Here is a 14996-nt window from a genome sequence, read left to right as displayed (position 1 = left end):
TTTTAATGCAAAAGGAACGAATGTCGGAAAACCCTTAGAACTTGTACACATGGACGTATATGACCTTATGAGCGTTAGTGCAAGAGGTGGTTACAAGTGTTATGTAAACTTTATTGATGATTATTCCAGATATGGGTATGTATACCTGATACATCGCAAAAGTGAATCATTTGATAAATTCAAAGAGTTTTGTGTGGAAGTGGAGAAATAACTAGGTTTACCTATAAGGCACTTCGGTCTGATCGAGGTGGGAATATTTATCTGATTAGTGACCGCCTCTGGATGTACTAACGTCCAGAGTGTGAATACTGCTACAAAATATATGAAATTTGAGGTGGTGTCCACAATTATATGAGATAGGTTGTAATATAGTTTTTACAATAAAAGATTGAGTAAGTATTTTGAGGATCGTATCCAAGGGAGGCTAGTACTAAATTAATTCTAAACTAAATGCCAATGGATCTAATTAGTATTTTAAGTGAACTATATTATGAATGAACATAAATAAAGGATTTTTAGGGTTTTTATAATAATAAAGACAAAATAACATAAAAGAAATACGCTTCAAAAGATAGAAAGGGAGAATAAATCAAATCTTGATTATACGGGATTAGCTCACTTCAGTAATCTCCATCAACTGTCGTTTCGGGTTCCTCGTCAATCAACTAGTCAACACCCTAACAAGATCTTCTCTTCCTATAAATAGATGGCACCGATGGAGTTATTTATATGTTTTTGAGAGTTTTTCATTCTACCGAAAAATAGAGAGAGTTTATTTTCAACTGTTAGATATATTTTTCTCGAATAACAATTCTACCGATTTCTATTAAAAAAAAGAGAATTTTCATTTTCACCCAAAAGAAGAGAAAACTTTTTCTAGTTCTATGTTTCGATTCAATCGGTTCGAGTCCATACTCAAAGCAGTTCGTGGTACGAGAATAGCAGATAAGATAGTTTGGTTGAAAATCAGGAACAACGAATGTCTGCTAAGCTAAAAACATACATACGAATTCAGTTAAGGTTTATTGTTATAAATATCACAACGAGGCCAATTTTCAAAATTTTAATTTTCTACTATGCAAGAAAACCATTTTCAAACCAATTTTTTTTCCAACAGTCCTAAATAGCATTCATAACCATCTAGATCATATCAAAAGAAATTTTCTTAAGAGAGGTGGCGAGCATATTGGTCATAGTCATCTTGTTAAGTGGAAGGTGGTGTCACAACCTAAAGCTTTTGAAGGCTTGGGCATACTGAGGATAAATGTTAAAAACCAAGCCCTTTTGGTTAAGTTAGGGTGGAGATTAATTTAGGAAACATACATGAATGCAATATGCTCCTCTGTTCTATGAGTTCTAGTGTGTTTATGCATGTCATTCGGGAAGGGAACAATTGTGCAGACACTTTATCATGTTTGGAAAGCTCTTGCTCTTTTCAAGACGAAGCTTTGTTTAATGATTTACTTTTGTGTGTGCTCTAATCTGCCTAGTTGTTTATATCATTTACTTTTGGACCATGTCTATGGGCTTGTTGTGTATCCAACCTTAAATTAGTAGTTTAATAATAATTGTTCCCCTTTTTCACAAAAAAGAAAAGAAGACTTTTTTATATATACACAATTGCACAAATACTATATCCCAGGCATAGGTTCTATATTGTGTACTATCAAAAAAAAGTTAATACTATACTTAAGCTCTAGTTTTTTAAATGTTACCAGAGTGGTTCCCAGCTCACTATTTGCATTGGGTCGATTATTTATTTGTTTCAAATTACAGAATAAAAAATTTGAAGGTTAAAATATGTTCTAACTCTCTGTACACTTCCTACGTTTGGAATTTAGTCACTCTACTTTAATTTTCAAAAATAAAGTCCTACTTTTTGAATTTAAAATTTTAAATGTAGTTACTACCATCGTTGAAAATCTTCTATTAAATTCTCTAGTGTGACATTTTGGAATTAAAAAAATTTTGGTAGTCATGAAACAATAAAAATAATATTGAAAATATTTATTAGGATTTTTTTTCTTAAAAACACATTTGAATCATCAAGATGAAATTTTTTCTTGTCAGAATTATATTGTTTTTAAGAAAATTTGTTGTCAATATTTTGATTGAAATAGTTAACAACATTAACTATGTAGACTAACTAATTACATTATAAAAGTAGATGGACTAAATTATGTTAAAAATTAAAGTTTATTGATTAAATATCAAGTTTCGACATAGTGTAGAGGCCAACATTGAAATTTGACCATTGTCTTGTAATGTAAAAAAAAAAAGTGATGCAAACCTAAAAGAAATAGGAGCCCGTGTTAGTTATTAAGACTCTCATGGTATTTAACCTATATATAACCACACAATCTTTTAACTAAAAAGTTAATTATATTAACTATTTGGACTAGTTAATAGCATTATAAAAGTATAGGGACTAAATCATGTTAAAAATTAAATTACATGGATTAATTATTAAATTTAGACATATTAGAAGGACTAAAACTAAAATTTAACCTTTTATTGTAAAATGCAAAAAAGAAAAAAATGGTTAGGTGTGCCATGTGTAAGAAGAAGGAAGGTTGTCCCCTTTTTATATATAAGTATATAGATAGTAGAACATAAAGATAGTCAAACTTGCGTATTTAAGTCTAACGAATTACAATTTTAATTTGAATAATTTTTAAAAAATTTCTCTCTTTCGATGGAAGCTTCTTGCTGTGAAGGTGATGGGTCTTAGATTGGTAAAGGGGACGGTCTGATCCTTAAAAAGGTTCGTTTTAGAGACATGGTAGATGATTCAGATGGGACTATGCAAGTTGATCTACCCTCCATACCAAGACATGGAAAGACATGTTATTAGGAAATTTCGTTCCTGTTTTAAGGAATAGTCTAGTGGAGGATGAAGAGATGGATTTGCTAGAAGAGGATGTTAAGAAATCAGTTATTAATGACATCCCTTTAATTGAATTCCCGGAAAAGATCTAACAGATTCTTGTCAAATGTATGGATAACATCGTGATTCTAAAATTGTTGGGTCGTAATATCGACTATTCAACTTTGTAGAACAAAATATATCGCCTTTGGAAGTTATCGTCGCCTTTTTAATTAACAGACAATGATCTGGCAAGTTTTCAAAGTAAGACGAATTGTGAGAAAGTGCTTACTGGAGGCCCTTAGATCATTTTTGACACTACCTAACAGTACAGTTGTGGACGGTGGCCTTTAATCTCACATAACCATATCTGAGCGCTGTAATGACGTGGATTAGATTACTGGGTTTATCGGGATACATGTACAAGCGCAAGATACTCATGGAAATTGGAGGAACCATTGGGAAAGTTGTTAAGTTAGATTTGAATACTGACAGTAGAATACGAGGTCATTTCGTTTGATTGGCTGTGTACTTCAACCTTGACAAATTGTTGGTATCCCAAACCCTCATCAATGGCACCCTACAAAAGGTCGAGTATGAGTTTTTGCACATGGTGTGCTTTTGCTATGGTAGGTATGGGCACTTGAAAGACATCTATTTGAATAGAGGTCTAAAACCAGCGTCGGAAAAAAAAAGCACAATTGCTTAGACCATCGTCAGTGGCTACGCCAGTGATCAATGAAGGCTCAGGTGAAAAGAATGGCTCATATGGGCCTTGGATGCTTGTGGGAGAAAAACAAGACGGAAATCAAGGGATACTAGAATCACTGGTTATGGGATTGTGGCAAAGAAGGAGGATGGGTTTTATTTTAGGGTGTTAATCTCTCTAGATAATAAAAGTGAAGATTCTGAAGATAAAGATAAGGACCCAGGTAATTAAAGTAATAAAGGGAAGGAGATTCTTCGGATTAACTCCCAAGAGGCGGTGGATAATATGCTCGATAAGGGACTTTGGAGAAAGGGGTCTATTCTGGGCTTTACGAAAGCTACTAGCGTAATTGGAGCATTGGCTCTTGACGATAGTTGGGGTAATAAGACCATAGCATTGAAAGGAAATGATAGTCTTTTAGAACAGGTGAACAAAAAAAGCCAGTGGAGAATACGAGTTTTATTAATTACTTAACATTACAGGAATTGGGCCAAGGGTCTAGGTCGGCCATGGTGAATTGTAGGTCGTTTTCTATAAGTACGGTTCGGGCTACTAACAGAGATTGTAACGCCCCAAATTTTGGGGCTAGAAGTTTTGGGATTTGAGTATAGGGACAGTGAGAAAGCTGCACATATGAGTTTAGTTGCGCGTTAAAATGGTAGAATTGGCCTGCTAGTCTGGAGGTTGAGGGAGTGTTAGTGTATCTCAAGGTTCTTGGTTCGAGGGCTGAGATGTGCCTTTTAGTGAGGCAATTTATTTTGTTTTACCTTAGGTTTAATTAATCTTTTTTATTTTTTTATTTTTTACTTTTTCTTTTCACTCTCTTTTTCTCTCTGGACGTTTCTTTTTCGACTTCTTCTTGGGTTTTCTTTTTTTCTCTTGTTGCTTTTTGGGAAAAAACAGTTGCTGACTGATTGTGGGATTTTCGGTCCTCTGTCATCGAAATAGGTGTGGGGTTCGAACCTTGTCTACAGTTTCCGTTTCTGTTTATCTTGTTTTGCAAACATTTGCTTTCGGCTTTTGTTGACGGTATGTTAAACCTATTGGTTTTGAGTTTATAGACGTTGGGAGTGTGGGAAAAACTTGGCTTTCTGAGGTACTTTTGATAGGGAAATGGTTGGGGATGGTTTTAGTGGTTAACGTGGTGGTTTTGGGGCTGTTTTGGGGTGGTTTCATGACCTCTCTAACAGCCACACTAGCGTGTGCCGAGGCAAGCGATCGTGTGGATTTGGGAATTAGGGTTCCAGGCTAAATTTGGTGCCACACAGTTGTGTGGCCGATTTGGGGATTTTGTCATTTCTCAAACAGCCGTGTCCCTTGGTCCACACGGGTGTGTGAGTTTGGGGATTAGGGTTTCAGAGATTTAGGGTCACACAGCCTAGCCACTCGGTCGTGTGACTGATTTGGAAATTAGGGATTCCATACGGGCGTGTGTTTCAGAACACACGGTTGTGTCTGGTGGGCACACGGGCGTATGAGACCCTCACACGGCCATGTCTTCCCTGCACCTTATTTTAGTGATTTTGAACAGTGAGTTACACAGCCTGTCCACACAACCATGTACCTGCACCACACGGGCGTGTGCTTCTGTCACATGGTCGTGTGCTACCTTTCACACGGGCGTTTGGACCCCCACACGGCCTGGGTTACTCCACACAGCCAAAGCACACGGGCATGTGGACCTATCTCACCAATTATTATTATTTTTAGGTCAAAGTTACTGCTAATTGCTGCTCTGTATGATCTAACCCTTGGTTAAGCTCTAGTGAGGGTATTTACGACTCTGATCTGGGTTTGAATAATGTGCTATTTGTGATTGGGTATGTGACATGTTTGATTCTGAACTTGATTAACTAGGTGAGTGTTTGTGTAACTGGTTCTATCTGATTGATTGGATGTGAATGTCTACTTCTGATTAATTATCTGAGACTGGTATTCTGGTTGTGTACATCTGACTGCATACATACATACATACATATGCATAAACTATTTTGGGCGGGATTGTGAAGAGAAGGGAATCTGATCTGAACTGGCAGCTGCTCTGCTGGTTATTACTGATAGCCCTTAATACCTAGAGGGTCGTGGGCAGTCCCAATACCTTGAAGGTCGTGGACATTACTGATAACGGTATAGCGGATTACTGCCTTGCACTGTACCGCATGTACGTTAGCGACGCTACGTACTACTATCTGATCTGGTAGTTTATACTGCACGTTTGTATCGCGGTTTACCGCATTGCGCAGTACAGCTTATATGCTAGCTTTGCTGCATAATAAATCTGATCTGGCAATTCAAACTGCATGTCTGTACCGCGGTCTTCCGCATGGCACTGTACAGCTTACTGATAGCCCCTAATACCCAGAGGTTCGTGGGCAGTCCCATTTCCCTAAGGGTCAAGGACAATGCTGATGTCCATCGTTGCCGGAAAAACTCGGATGACATCATATGGAGTGTAGGGTTGGAAAGATGGGTTGATTATATCCCTACATGGAGTGATTGGTTGGATGAGCTTACAGCACTATTGAAGTGTGATGGGGGATGGAGAGGTTATGGCTGGACGGGTAGGTTTCTTTAGCTCAACTACACTCATATGCATTTAATCAACTGTTTAAGAATGCGACTGACTATTATACTGTTTGACCGAAAATGTTTCTGACACTGTTTACTCTGATTGCGGCTGTCTAACTGAACCGTTATAGCAACTGTATGATTGAGTGTGTTTTAATATGTACTAAATACTGTTATCTGTCGGTACGTCTATTTAGAACGTACCATCTAGTTTCGTATAGTTCTGTAAGCATGTTGCACTTTTGAATTGCTTTCTGGATTCTTTATTTCTGATTTTGTAGTGGTTGGCTTTGATCTCACACAGAGCTCGAGTAGTTCAGCCCCTTCTATTTCCCTTTCAGGTACAGTTCTAGATTCTGTTGATGGGCTTAATACGCGAAGGTTTCGGACAGTTTTAGAGGAAACGAGCTATAAGTTTTATTTCAGTTTTTAAATTTCTATTCGGTTTTAGTTGAACTGTAAAGTTTTATAATACTGTGATGTAACTTTTGTTTTAAGTTTTCATTCGTACATTTTATACTGTTAAACTTACTGATGGAATTTAAATGACTAAACATTTTAGACTTGCTTCGGAATAAATGATTTCGCAAAATAAAATTTTGAACGCCTTGATTTGTAACATTTTCTCGCGATCACTTCGGTGATATGTAGCATTCTAGATTCAGCCTAGACTTCTAGGCTGGGTTTGGGGCATTACAGATATAATCAAAGTAACATTACAGAACCTAAAGCTAACAACAGTGTTTGTATTGCCAGTGGAAATGAATTTAATAAACCTGATACTGCTATTTTTATTGATTTCAATTTAAATTTTAATCTTTTTTTTAATGTAGTGACTATGGAGCATGTTAAGTGCGTTGTTTCAGTGAAGCATGGGGGCCTCAACCCAGTGAAGCACAGGGAACTTTTGAGTTGGGTCTTAATAGGATTTCAGCACGGTTCAATGGGCAGAGTCCTGGAGGAAAGAATAGGGGTGGTTGAAGTGGTAGGAAGCTCAACAAAATTATTCATGGTCAATGAAGTTATTTTAAAACATCTGGTAGCTCACATGTCTCTTTACAGGAGTTAATAAACTTCATGGCTAATGTGTTATCCTCACAGAGTATGGTGGATGTTGATTCAAGGGGTTCAACCAAGGTAGGCGAGCATCAACTTGAATCAGAGGCTCCGAGCAAGTGAGGTTTGTCTCTTTCCCTTTGTAATTAATTATGGATTTAAATCTTAATATTTTTTGTGGAACTATCAAGGTTGTGTTAATGCTAAATTCCCTAGAATTTTTTGAAAGTATAATCTTAAATATGGGTTGGATATCGCTTGTTTGTTGGAAACGAGAGTTAGTGGGAATAAAGCAGACAATATCATTGCTAAGCTAGGCTTTAATTATTCTCACCATGTCGAAGCCATTGGTTCAGGGTTGAGATTATTCAAAAGCACCGACATTTTATTCTGCTTCATGTTCTTGGTAATGTTCTTTCCAACTCAATTTACATATCTTTTGTATACGGTGGTCCAAACAAGAAAAAGTGAAGATCTCTTTGGAACACTTTGAAGTTGTCTCTTTGGAAAGCTTTGAAGTTATCTATGTCGTAAAGGTCTTATCCATGGGTGCTTATAAGTGATTTTAATGCCATACTATCTCCTAACGAAAAGAAAAGTAACTTTACCGCAAAAAGAAGGTGTACATTTTTCGAGGATTTTGTAGAATCCACTAAACTTTAGGATCTACGATTTTTGGGCCCATCTTTTACTTGGTAGAGAGGAGGCACATCTAAAAGATTAGACCAAGCGCTTGTTAATGATGCTTGGATGTCATCAATTCCAAATTGTCTAGTATATCACCTCCCACAGATCAAGTTAGATCATAGGCCCATCCTTCTTTCTATGAAACCAGAGCATAGTTTTTGCTGAGCTAGATCCTTCCATTTCTTAGCCGATTGGACGAAGCACTCTGACTTTCCTAATCTTGTCAAAGAGGAGTGGAACTTTTTAGGTAATATGGTTGATTCTTTATCTCACTTTACTTCATGCATTAAGGAGTGAAACAAGTCCATTTATGGCTTTATTGGTTCTCAGAAGAGATAACTAATGAAGTCATTTTCAAATATTTAAAGGGCCCTAGAACAGTCAAGTTCTCTCTATCTGTTCCAACTTGATATGAATATTCAAGAATAATTAGAGAGTGTCTTGATCCATGAGGAACTACTTCAGAAACAGAAGGCCAAGTGTGATTGGCTTAATTTTGGGGACCAAAATACAAAGTACTTTCATAGTCGCACGATTAAGAGAAGAAAGTTTAACCATATTACTACTTTATGACTCAAAAATGGTGAGTGGAGTTCTGATCAAAATGTTCTTCGTGCTGAGGAAGGAAATTTCTTTCAGAAAATTTACAAGAAAGCTCCGGAGCCTATGAGAGGACTCCCTTTAGGTACTTTCCCACATCTTAGTCCTTTGGATATTGATTTCTTAAACAAACAGGTTTTGAAAAATGAAATCAAGAAAGCTTGTGAGGCCTTTCATACTCTCTTTTTTCAGAGTTAGTGGGACATCCTAGGAAAGACATTTGTGAATAGGTGAATGAGATGTTTGTAGGTAGAGACATTGATACGGATTTGAATAACACTTTGTTTGTTCTTATCTCTAAAGTTAACAATCCTGAGAGTCTTATGCAGTTTCGTCCCATTAGCTTATGCTTTGTTCTGTATAAGTTAGTCATGAAGGTTATTGCAAACCGGTTTAAATTGGTTTTCCCTAATCTCATTTCCCAACAGTACGCTGGATTTATTGTTAGGCGCAATATTTCTGATAACATAATTCTTGCACAGGAAGTAATCATGTAACAGCCCGTTTTCAGTGAAATCAGAACAGTGGTTTCAGGACCTCAAATTTGAGTCAGAAAGAAAATTTACTTTAATATTTTTGCATGGTTTGCATTATGATAGGAATAACGTATGGAAATTTCATTAGGAAAAATTTTACCAATTTCATGTTTAATTGATAAAATGACCAAATTGCAAAAAATGTAAAAAGTTGAGCTCTAGTAGCTAAAAGGAGCAAATAGCTATGGATTTAAAATTTGAGGTCCTTATTTGGTAATTAGACCATTAAGAGAATTTAGTAGATATTTTTGATGATTCATCAATGGAAATTTAGAAAAAGAAAAGGACTAAATTGGAAATAGAAATAAATAAAGATAATAATAACTTAATATCATTTTATTATTTTCATCTTCTTCCCCAAATTCTATGTAAACCTTAGGAAAAAGAAAGAAAATCAAGCAAGCCTAATTGGGTAAGTAATCTTGTCTCGTTTTTAGTAATTTTTACATTTCCAAGATCGTAACGACCAAATCTATCTATTTTGGGGATCAATTTACAAAGTTATCAAGGTATTAAAAATTTTTCATGGATGTATATGCTGAAATTTTGAAACTTGTGGTAGAAATTGAAAGGTTATTGATAGATAAACAACTTTTGTAAAGTGAATTTTCATGAAATTGTGATTTAGGGACTAAATTGAAAAGATGTAAAATTCATGGAAAATTTTTGATTTTTTTGAAATACATGGGCTGTAAATGTTATATGTAAAAATCGGTTAGGCTTGGAATAAGGATTAAATTGCATGAATTTTATTTTCCGAGCCTAGGGACGAAATTGGAATTAATGAAAAGTATAGGGGTAAAATGGTACTTTTTCCTAAGATGTGAATTGGATTGATTTGAATGTGAAATGTAATAAATTGATGATTAAATTCATTTATATAGACTCAGAAATACCAAGTAAGGAATTAGATCGAGAAAAAGAAAAAGTTTTGGATTAGTAGATTTTCATACACGAGCAAGTGTTGAGGTAAGTTCGTGTAACTAAATTATGTATATTTATATGTTTAAATTAAATGTTGTATATGTGAATTATATTATTGTCATGTATATGAAATTGATTGAATACTCGATAATACCCGACAAATGTTAAGCTCCGTTTGGACAAATGAAAATCGATGGATGCGAGTTTCTCGTTTGGTTGTAGTCCTGCATATGTTACGGACACACCATAGCTCAAAAGAGTGTCCCATTAATAGCTCTTATGAGCATCCCGATATATAGCATTCTCGAGCTTCTCGTTATTTGGTTCTTGCGAACTTTCCGTTATAGCTCTTCGGAGCGTCCCGATAGGTTGTGATTCTACATTTTTTGTGGACACACCTTACCTCTTATGAGCATCCTAATTATAGGCTCTTCGTGAGCTTCCTGTTAATTGGCTCTTTGTGAGCTTCCCGACAATGCTCGCTAGAACTTCCTGATATATGCTATCCGAAGCTTCCTGTTACATGGCTCTTTGTGAGCTTCTCGATAGGCTCTTCGTGAGCTTCCTGATATGGTTCTTTGTGAACTTCCTGATTATGGCTCTTATGAGCTTCCCATTATATAGCACGGATAAGCTTCCCGACGTGGCTCTGTGTGAGCTTCCCGTTATAAGGCTTGATAGTGTGCTTCCTGGTTATGTGCTCTAATGAGCACTCCTGTAAATGAATTGGCGAATTATTAAGAAGTACACATTGTGTGTACTACTCGAGTATCCATCGATATTTCAATGATTCAATAGGGAAAACTCCTGATGTAAGAAAATATGATAATTAAATGAGTTATATCTTGAATATCCCTGAAATACCTAGAAATGGTTACATGATGAGCTCATCTTTGTTTTCTTGATATTCATGTAAAATTTCATGACTAACTTGTTTGATGAGAGCCTGTGTAATTGGCCACAATGTTTTGGATGTATATTTGTATGCTTACTTTAAATAATTATAATTGGTAAGTTAAATTCTTGTTATACAAACTTACTAAGCATAATATGCTTACTCTATTTTACTTCCTCTATTTTATAGTGCTCGGAAGCTCGTGAAGTTGGAACTCGGTCAGAGACACATCACACTATCCCTTGGACTTCTCAGTATATAAAATAAGAAAACTTTTGGTATTGTTATAATGGCATGTATAAGCTAAGTAAGCATAATGATAAAATGTTTTGGTTGTAACTAGCCATTGGAATGACTAGTGTTAATCATATTTTGATGTAGTTATATAAGGCCTTATCATACTTGATATGTATATTGAAATGATTGAATGATAGAAGATACATAAATATATTAATGGTTGCATGAATGGGTAAAGTATACTCATATGTATATATGGTTAATAAGGTAAGATCAATTATTTAGTTCAATGCAATGTTATAACATGAATTAAACATGAAATTGACTTGAATTGAATGTTATATTGTAACTTGTAATGGTAAAAAAATTGGTTGGATATGTTGATTTCAGGTTGGGTGAGAAATAAGGCTTGGAAATGGCCTTATTTTGTCTACACAGACAGAGACATGGGCATATGTCTCAGCTATGTGTGACATATGGTCATGCGCAAGGGCGTGTGGTTTGGCCGTGTGTCCCCTGCATCTTAAAAATTGAGAAACAAAATGCTCAGAACTGGTTACATGGGCAAAAACACGGGCGTGTGTCTCAACTGTGTGAATCTTGCACCTAATTTTCTAAAATTAAATTGTCCACACAACCTGGCACACAGGCGTGTGGCTGGCCGTATGACCTAATTCAGAGAGTTACACGAGTATGAATAGGGGCTGGGACACGGCTATGTGCCTTACATCGAATGCCCACATGGACTAGGACATGGGCGTGTCATTTGGCCATGTGAGCCACACGGCTTACCCACACGGACGTGTGACCCCTGTATTTAAGAAAAATTTTGAAATTTCGTAAAAAATTCTTTGAGTTTCTGATATAATCCCGACTTGTTTCTAATGTATAAATTGGGCCTCGAGGGTCCAATTAAGGGATATATAATTGAATATTATTGGTTTCAAATATGAATAGTAAATGCCATGAATTAACTGTATTTGTTCTATAAACTCTGGCAATACTCTGTAGCCCTGTTCCGGTAACGGATTTGGATTAGGGGTGTTACAAATCCATTCCATGAAAAGGAAGCGAAGTGGTCGAAAATGGATGGTCATTAAAATTAATTTGGTGAAACCTTATGACATGGTGGGATGAGATTTTATCGATGCTTCACTTCTTGCTACTAATGTTTCGGATTTCCTTCGAAAAGTGATAATGTCTATCATTTCTCCTTCTACTATGCAAGTTCTTTGGAATGGAATTCCTATACAGAAATTTAAATTGGTTAAAGGTACTAGACAGGCGTGTCTTTTATCACCCTACCTTTTTGTCTTATGCATTGAATGGTTGGGTTTCAGTATTCGATCGATTATTGATTGTGATAAGCGGCATCCTATTCGTCTATCATGATCAGGACCTCCCCTATAACACATTTTCTTTGTGAATGGTCTGGTTGTAAAGCAGACTTGGGGCATGCCCGAATTTTGAAGAATGTCTTGCAAAGGTTCTGTGAGTACTCTGGGCATAAGGTTAGTACTCGAAAGAGTAACATATTCTTTTCTAAAGGGGTCGACGCGAGTTTAAGTTCCCAGATTAGTGAGTTGCTTAGTTTTCAAGAGGTCCAGAATCTTGGAACTTATTTGGGGGTGCCTTTCCTCCATGACATGGTCACTAATAGCACATTAAATTTTGTAGTGGAAAAAGTGATACATAAACTACAGAGTTGGAATGCAAGGAAATTATCCATTGTCGGTAAAGTTACTTTATCTTAATCCGTCCTTTGAATTTCGAATTATTTCATGCAAATGATATTGATCCCTAGAGGAGTCTGTGTAGAGATTGAATGTATGGTCCAACAGTTTATTTTTGGTTGTTCTAAAGGACAACAGAAGATGGCTCTAGTTGGATGGGACTTATTTGTCAACCACGCTCTCATAGTGGTTTTGGATTTCAACATTTGCCTGACCAAAACATTACATTTATTATGAATATTAGTTTTAAGTTTCTCACTAAGGATAATGCCTTATGTGTATGAGTTCTTCGTGTGAAGAATAATATGAGAGATCGATTACTAGAACCAATTGCTTGAAGTCAAAGCTCGCACTTTTAGAAGTCTTTGTCTAAGGTTTGGCCATTATTCCATGAGAACTTAACTTGGTTAGTTGGTAATAGCAATAGCATTCGTTGTTGGAAGGATTCTTGGATTCTGACTGTAGGTCTCTTGGCATCGCAAATCTCTACTCATGCTCATTTGGGTTTGGATTGTAATCTCAGTGAAATGGTCATGCCAGATGGAGAGTGGAACCTTGATTTGTTTCGCATCTGGTTATCTAAGGAGGTGATCAATCATATTGTTTGTATTCATCATCCTTATCCTTCTAGACAACATTATTTAGACTCGCATAGCTTCTGGTTCCTTTTCGGTCCATAGTTCCTTTTGGTCTATCAAGGAAAGTTCTTGAAATCCTAAATATGCCTTCCAAAAGAATAGCTGGAAATATCAAGGGTCACAGAGAGTTAAATTCTTCCTTTGTCTAGCCTTCAAACAAAGACTTATGACTAATCTAGAGAGAACTAGACGGAAAATTACTCAAAATAGCTCTTGTCATGTTTACAAAACAAAAGACACACCCCATGTACTTCGAGATTGTTCGGCAACAAAAGAGGTTTGGTTTCAGTTTATACCTTTTGATTGTTAGCAGCAATTCTTCTCCAGGTCTCCACAAGAATGGTTGACTTTTAATCTTTCCTGTCATGTACAATTACCTAGACATGGGGTAATTTGGTCTTGTCTCTTCGGGTTAATTGCACAGCGCATCTGGAAGAATATGAATCTCTTCATCTTTCAGGATATTACTTAGACAGTCCTCGAAACTCTCTAGGTTTCCTTTAGTTGGGCATAACAATTTATATTAAGTCACAAAGGCTATCAACACTCCCACCAAACTAATAGTTCTCGGACTTTGGAACGATGGGAATGTACAAGTGTACACAATCACAACAAGTAATAAAGTGACAAATAAATGTAGAGTTATCGTACCCACAAGGATTGTTTAAGAAAATTATTTATGAAATGAAATCCAAACACTCTAGTGGTTGAAAATATTTTGATTTTGAGGAAGTGATTAAAAACTAAAATTTAACTAAGAAAAATAAAATAAAAGTTTGAATGCACGATTTCAAAATATGATTTTAATCAAGATGACATAATTGTGTTAGATTAATTGCATTTCTTAACTTAATATTACTAAAATAATGTTCATGTTGTTACGAATAAATTCACGAAAACTTGATAATTGTTAACTATAGCACATACAAACTTACTAAATTAACTAATCTCTTGAGCATATCACTATGTCAATTCAAACAATTAATCAATTTAAATAAGCAAGTAAAAGATTAAGTGAGGTAACAATATATTCCTACATTGAAACAGTTTAATCACAATAATCTTGCAAGTTATGCAAGGCTAATGTACCATTTAATACCATCGTTAATTTAAGCCTCAGCTATCTTGGAAGATTAAATATGTACTGACTAAGTATTATGTCAATTAATTACAATTTTAACACGATTAATAATTAATTCATTAGTTACCTTACAATTGTAATGCAAGAATAACTTAATCATGATTTTACTTAATCAAACAATTTACCAAGACCTATAACAACACGAACATGATTTTAATAACTTAAGTGGACGAAATGCAATCAACCTAACATGAATTAAATTTAAGCCATGCTAATTAAATTAAGAATAACAACATAACAAATATTCATAGATATGTTCATAACAACAACAATAAAAGTTAAATGATAGGAAACTAGAATCAAATCTCGTGTTTCTCCGAAGTCTGACTAGTTTACTTTGCTCCTCCTTCTCTGCTTGTTCTTGTTGAATCGAGGCTTCTAGAAGCACTTGAATGCTACTACCAAT

This window comes from Gossypium hirsutum, chromosome A10 (genome assembly GCF_007990345.1).
Source record: "Gossypium hirsutum isolate 1008001.06 chromosome A10, Gossypium_hirsutum_v2.1, whole genome shotgun sequence".
NCBI lineage: Eukaryota > Viridiplantae > Streptophyta > Magnoliopsida > Malvales > Malvaceae > Gossypium > Gossypium hirsutum.
Note: the sequence above shows the minus strand (reverse complement) of the source record.